This window comes from Limulus polyphemus, unplaced genomic scaffold (assembly GCF_000517525.1).
Source record: "Limulus polyphemus unplaced genomic scaffold, Limulus_polyphemus-2.1.2 Scaffold1565, whole genome shotgun sequence".
In the NCBI taxonomy this organism is placed as follows: domain Eukaryota; kingdom Metazoa; phylum Arthropoda; class Merostomata; order Xiphosura; family Limulidae; genus Limulus; species Limulus polyphemus.
In genome coordinates, this window is record NW_013667175.1 from 209,347 (window position 1) to 216,763 (window position 7,417).

Consider the following 7,417-nt stretch of genomic DNA (forward strand, 5'->3'; position numbering starts at 1 on the left):
TTACCTCTCTCGTCCCGTCACGTTGTGAACATCTTCTATATACAAGACTAACACATATCTAGTAAATGCTTTGGCATTCTTGAAGGAACAGGATATTTCTAGAAACAGGTGGCGTGATACTAGTCACGTGACCTCGCTGACGTAACAATACATTTATACTATTAAGAAGTATAAGTGAAAGCCTTTAATTGGCAAACATAACTTAACATCTGACATACTGCAAATGCAAATATAAGTGTTCTTAAATCGTTTTACAATATTTCATATAAGTTGAAATTTGTGAAAATGGCTTTCGTCATTGCTCCTGACCTTATTCCATGTAAAATATGGCTCAGCGATAAGTGTGCGTGCTTACAACACTAAAAATCGGGTTTTCTTACCCATGCTGGGCAGAGCACAGATACCGCACTATGTAGCTTGCGTTTAACAACAAACCGATCGAAACAAACCATGTAAAATAATATTTGAAATTCTGACTACAAGGAAATGGTATTCAACGTGTCACCTTTCACTTTAAATAAGTTTAAAGTCAAAGAAATTAAACACTTTCTGCTATAACAGTGTAAGTAAACCTGCAAGGAGAGCGAATTTTCACTTCAGTTTGTTCTTCTTTTTTTCTATTTATTCCTTACACAGGTTTTCCTTTTAACGGCTATTAATATTTGTGTGTTAATAATACTAGAAATAAGCGATCTTATAACACTAAATATGTTTTTTTTTAATTGGACACTCAATGTTTGATGCTATAAGGCCGTTTAGTTCTTGTATCAAAAAGTCTTATACAGTATATGCACTACAGAAATTAAAAATTTGCGTGTTGTTTTCTATTCAAAACAGAAGAGGGTTCTATAGCCCTGACGTCAGGTTTAGCACGTGGTAAATTGAGTAAGATCGAACACCAATAAGAGAAAACAAGAGTGGTGGTTGGTGAAGCTCAAGAGAAGATCGAAAATATTAAGTTTTGCGATCCCTTTGGTACTTAGTATAATATTATAAAATATTTTAACGTGCCAAGGAAAAATTATCATGATGTTGCATATGCATTATAAATTAATGTTAGCTTGGGAAGCGCAAGTGTATCCATGACTATTTATTAGTATTACGCATACATATTTTTGTGATTAGGCCTAATAGTAATAATAATACTATACTATTACTATTAATAACTTGTTTTAATTAATACGTGAATCTGAATGACTATATTACTATCACTGTCAGTATATGTGTAATTTATTAATATTCTGGTTAGTCATGTTACTCGGATGTAAAGTGTTAATCAACTAAGTTATTGTCATGTCAGAAGTTAGTTTTAAACTTGTAAGTTGTACTGTTATTATAATACTACTTGGTACTAATACTATAGTATTATTAACACTAATACTGAGTAATAGTACTTGTAGTAGGATATATTTTACATAACCAGTAATGACAAGTTTTAGTAATATTTCTGATCCAGAGCATCCTAAAGTATTGTGAGTACTGAAATCGACCTAAATCATAAATCCAGTAAAGGTAAGAAAGACTGAGGATTACAAATAACGAACCAGCACTAAACAAGGTTTTCCCAGCATTTAATTAATTAAATAAATCAGACTCGGAGATCAAATATACAAGCCTTTCTCATTTTCAGTAGACAGTGGGCAGGTGGCTAAGGATTACAGTTTGCTGATGTTATTCACTTTTAAATATGATAGGAATTCACCTGGAACTTATAGGCCAGTTAGTCTTACTTCCGTAGTAAGAAAAAATTTAGAGTGGACTTGAAGTAATTAGAGTAAACTGTTACTAGTGAGTCAATGCTTGGATTTTTGTTGTTTATTATTTACTTTAACGATTTTTATTTTGGTGTAATTAGTAAAATTTGATGACAGTTTTACACACTCTAATCTTTAATTATTTTTAGTTATATTGAGGATGCTGAAGTACAACAGAGTGAGAACAGTTGGATAAATGGCCTTTAATTATGAGTGTAAGGTAATGCATTTGGGTCACATATATTTTAATATAAAGGGGAGCTTGCTTGATAGCATGACTGAAGAAATGTATCTTAACATAGTAACAGATACATTATATTTATAGGATCTATTTATGGACATATTGATTAAAAGTCGAAAGAGGAACTTATCTCTATAGATTATTGGTGGCCACCATTTGTAATACTGTTTAAAATTTATTATCTATCTAAGAAAGTGCATCGATATATAAGAAAGGATTTGGGTTATTAGGGTGATTCTGGACATGGAATATCTTATAGAGATAAGTTAAGAACCCTTAGTCTGTTCTCTCCTGAGAAAAGAAGGGTAAAAGGTGTTGAAATTTATAATGCTAGTCCTGGGATTGGTAGGATAGATTATAATGTTAGTCCTGGGATTGGTAGGATAGAGGCTTCTCATTTCTTTGTACTACATTTTGATAATAGTAGAATGAAAGAACATAAATTTTAAGATTTGGAAAAGAAAGGCTAGACTCCAGTCAAACAGTTTTATTTTTTAAGTGCATGATTAGCTTATGTAATGTGTTGCCATTAGCAGTAGTGGAAGCTGGCACTTTACACAGAGTCTAAAGGAGATCTTTAAAATACAGGGTAGGTTTAAGTTTTTATTTTCTCTCAAAGAGGGATGTGCAGAGAGACAGCCATAAATACCAAATGTCCATTTATGTTAAAAAAAATACGGAAAAGATAGAGGAAGAAATCCTAAAAAATTATTGTTAAAAACATTAAACAGACATTTCCTTAAAAGTACAGTATTAATAATGTCAATCAGGTATGGTAATGCTTTCTGTACAGGCTCAGTCATGGGCTTTTGACCATAATATCTAATGATTATTTGAGAATTGATTGTTATATAGTTTTTGTAATAATATATCTTTACTGCAATTGTGTGAGGAAGCATTTACTGCACTTTTGGGAAGTGCTGTTTTAATGAAGAGTGGGTAAGATTAGAACCGAAATATACAAACAAGGGGTACTTATATTAGCTGGTAAAAGTACCACACAGTAAATCAATGTTTTTCTTCCCTTTAGTAAATATAATTATGAAAATGTATATTTTACGCATGTAAAAAGCCTGGAATTTATCTATAGCAGCCATGAACTTGTGTTATGTTTGCACTAGTTTTTCACCTCGTTTAAAGTGTTTCAGATTTTTTGAGATTTCTTTATTGGTCAACTGCACAGTAAGATTAACTAAAATTTGTCAAACCATGAAGCAACAAACTGTTATTGTTTGTGTTCTTTAAGTAAAATCTGTTCTATACTTTCTTTAATGCTACTTACAGTAAATGTATTGGTTAGAATATTTAATGTATCTAGCTTTATTATTTTTAATGTTTTAGCATGATATTTTTATTATAAAGATTATTTTAAATTGTTAGCTTAGTATGTAGATTTAGGACTAATTAATCTCTTAAACTGGCCGAATCTTGTGAGATATTGTGATCATGGTCCAAAATATCGCTAGCAATGAGTGTATTAAACTGATGAAATAATATTTTAATCTGTTTAAGTAAGAGCAATAGATTTATCAACTATACTCGGCACTAGTTTGATTTTTAGTTCTGATATGTGTAGGTAGCTTGCTTTCATAAGAAGGCACTATTAATTGATTAACAGCAAAATAGGTGACATATCGTAATAATAATAAAACCCAAAGAAAACATTTAGATAAATTCATTATGAAAAAAAAATTGAATTATATAATTTACTGTTTAATCTTTTCTAAAATTGTTTTAGTTATGGAAAAATTTGTGGTATTAGTTATGAAATAACGATTACAAAAAAAATGATGACATGTACCTAGTATGGAAACATTCATAAATTTTTTGAGGCTTAAGCAGTTTTATGCTTGGCTGCACGTGAAATGCAAAAGAAAACTTTCCTTGTCGTAAAGCCTAGAAATTATGAATTTAGAAGCAGTGGAGATAATTCACTTTTCAAGCCATAAAAGAGTACACATCAGTAATAAGACAGAAAATAAAAATCTTTTTTTATTTATTTGTACAGATGTTGATGTGAAATTATTACTAGTTTTTGCTAGGACTTCAGCCATTGTTCATTGTTTGTGATTACTGAGTCAATACAAAGTTGAGGTATTTGTTCCAAGGGTCAGATTAGACATCTCTTCATTCTAGTTTTAAAAGAGCCTTCCTTTCCTAGTTCAGGTATGTCTTTTTTTACAATACCAACTATTCAATCATGTGACTTGTGCTGAAACACATCGAGTAACATATTTTTTGTAACATTGGTGGTGGAAGATATGCTAATGGATAACTACTTTTAACTTATTCACAATGCAAGATACACAGTTCGTTATCTACTTTGACGTAACATCAGAAATGTTTTGTACTTGCAACAAGTATCTTACCTGTAAGGAGACGTTAGTACAGGTCATAAAACAACGTAAGCTCACGAGTGAAAAGCTCATTTGCTCTTATTGTTAGAAGCATCAGACTTTTAAAAACTGAGTATCAAGGACTTTAAAAAATCTGAGATGATACTTTGTGCAGTTTATATATATTCTGTAGAAGTGTAAGCTCTGGTAAATTATATAAACATAACATCACCTCAGTATTCAAAGTGTGGGAATTTTTCTAAAGGGTGTATCAATTAATTCTACCATGAAGAATGACATGTAGAAGCCTTTGTATATTTCTAGTTGGTCATAATAATTTTACAACAAAAATTTATGTTAATTGGAAAGAACTGATTCTCTCTTACTCTTTTATTATGTGAAATGTATTTGCTTGTATGTCATGGGTCGTATGCAAAAGGGCAAAAAGAAAACGTACATCTAATGATAATACATATAAAGCCTGTGAATATTCTAGATGATTGGTCCAGTGTACTACTTGGAGTTGGAACCACAATTACTTTTAGGTTAAAAATAGTGCTGGCACAAGTTAAAAAAAAATCAGTTTCTCGTAAAATGAAATGAACACAGTTTCAAATCACTGTAAAAACTTTTAGTTACATATGTAAAAATATTTATAATTTCCAATCCTTCCTTTTCAGGGGGAGAAGCAGTTTTTTTGTGTAAAGAATGGCTTTCCCATCTTGTTGTGTGATTTAGAAAATCTTCAGTAGCAACTGAGATTCTATTCATGTACTGAAGATTTTCAAATAAAACAAAGGTGTCATTTAATGATCTTCTGGATAAGTGCCAAAAACTAAGATCTTAGATTTGTTTCATTATTGTGGTGAAAATAATGCTGCATGCAAGACCCAAACTTTTATTGTATTGAAAAAAAAAAGTACTATATTTATATTCCAAAACTGAACAAACAAGTATTTTGACTCTCTACAAAGGTAACTTCTAAAGGACAAAATAGAAATAATGATAACAAACGTAAATAAATTTAGAGTAGTTATATACACTAGACAAATATAAAACTGAAAATAAAATCACAAAAATGTGCAAGTTAAAAAAACAAAATTCACTCACCCTGTTTTCATTCCAATTGGAGATCATTCTACTTTGCCATACAAACATCTATGCATGTATTGAATTTTCTTGGACTGATAACATTATCATAACCCTACATACACACATAAGAAAATAATAAATTGTGAGTAAAATGAAAGTCATTAACCAGGAAATGTTAACACTACCAATGATATCAACATAACTGTTGCCATAATTCCAAATAAGAAATATTGAAATCACATTATTTACACATTATCTCTTTTAATATTGCTTGAAACTAAACCCAAACCCAATCAATGAAATTGTAAGAAACCTGTTTTGAAACTTATTTCCAATGTAGAAGTGAATAAAATAACAGTATGATCAGAACAATTATAAGTCAGCTCCATAAAACAACTATACACTGTGTCACCAGAATGTACAGGTCAGCACTGTACCACGAACAACATACAACCTTAGTCACAAGTACGAAAATTGAGTGCTTTTAAGTTTAGAGACTTTTGAGTTGTAAGTTTGGACTTGATTTCTAATCTGAGCTTTGGAAGTATTTTCATGTAATAGAAGATAGGAACTTTTATGTATATATAAAAAAAACTTAATTGGCAGCTACAATGGGCTTTTCTTTGATTTCAAAAGTTTGTGTTGACAGTTGTTACAGTAAGTTAAATCACTAGAAGTTTTGTAATAAATTGTCTCAAAAATTATGTGTGAAAGTTGTTTTTTTCTGGGTTTTGGTAGTTTTCTATTTCAGCTTAAACATTTATTTGTGTGTGGGGGAGTAGCTATTTATTTTGACTGTTATGTTCTGTGTAATATGTGACCATTGTTCTGTATGGTAGAAAGATTGTCAAACGTATATAGTTATATTTTTCTTTCTTTGTAATGACATGCTATTGTGTTCTGTTTGTTTAGTGTTTTTAGAAAAAACTTTTACAAGTTCTTACAGGAATTAACTTTACTGATTTTAGGAACTGTATTCAAGATAAGTTTAAGCTAACATCTGTCACTAATACAATTTTTTTTCTTCTTATTTCAGGAACTTTGTGGAAGTGTCATGTGTGTGAAAAAGTTCTAGCAACGAGCTCAGGTTTCAGGCGTCATCTAAACAGCCATTCAGGGCATTATATAGAACAGACTTGTAACATGTGTTTCAAGTCATTCAGGTGGAAAGAATCCTTGCTGCGGCACTTAAAAGCAGTCCATAGCTTGCAACAGTGACTTCTATGCTCTTTGTTTTATTGTGCAGTTAATGGCTGTGACTGTAATAAAAGAAATCTGAAATTTAAATAAAATTTTACTTCTTAAATTACCTTGTTTTTTAATTTCTTGAACAACATAGAGCATCTTGATGTACCCATTTTAAATCTTTTGAAAAAATGAAGATTTTGGGGTACACATTTTGTAATTTAAAAATCACAAGCCTGGGTTGTACTTTTCATTTATTTTGGTGGTCTTAAAATCAAATGTTATTGGCTTGAAAAGTAGTATTTAAAATCCAGTCATTTACAATATATTTATATTTAACAAGAGTCTGTTTTGTTTTTCATTTATTAGAGGCATAAGCGCATGTATATGCAGGATCAACCATGTTTGATTTAAATAAATATTAACTTTTTGGGTGAATAGAATCAGATTCAATATGATAACATTTGAAAAAGTCTTAATTAAGGATCTCATTTGAATAATTACTATGGAAGGGAAGAAAATCGAATGAAACGTACAAAAATTTTCTGATATCACAAAGAATAATTGGTGGAACCGTTTTTGTGTGTTGTGATTGTCGAGAAAGAAAATGGTGTACTGGCCTTGAATACAGTTTGCTTGAAATTATTCTGCATCTTAATTGTGTGTGGAAACTGCCATGTTATCAGAATAACTCTCTTTGATAGGCTAGATGCTTTTTTACTTTCATGTACAGCATGATTTGAGTGATAAACATGCTTGTTGTGAAAAAACTTAAAATACTGTGTTGTTTTCGTAGCAGCCAGGAAAGT

General features: G+C 30.6%; 1 long non-coding RNA gene across 1 annotated transcript; it reads left to right on the forward strand.

Moving 5' to 3' along the window:
- The first annotated feature begins 547 nt into the window (after nt 1-547).
- On the forward strand, nt 548-6,732 carry LOC111086937. Its single transcript, XR_002611654.1, has 3 exons — nt 548-562; nt 838-975; nt 6,460-6,732. It is a non-coding gene; the product is annotated as an uncharacterized LOC111086937 (long non-coding RNA).
- Nucleotides 6,733-7,417: the final 685 nt, after the last annotated feature.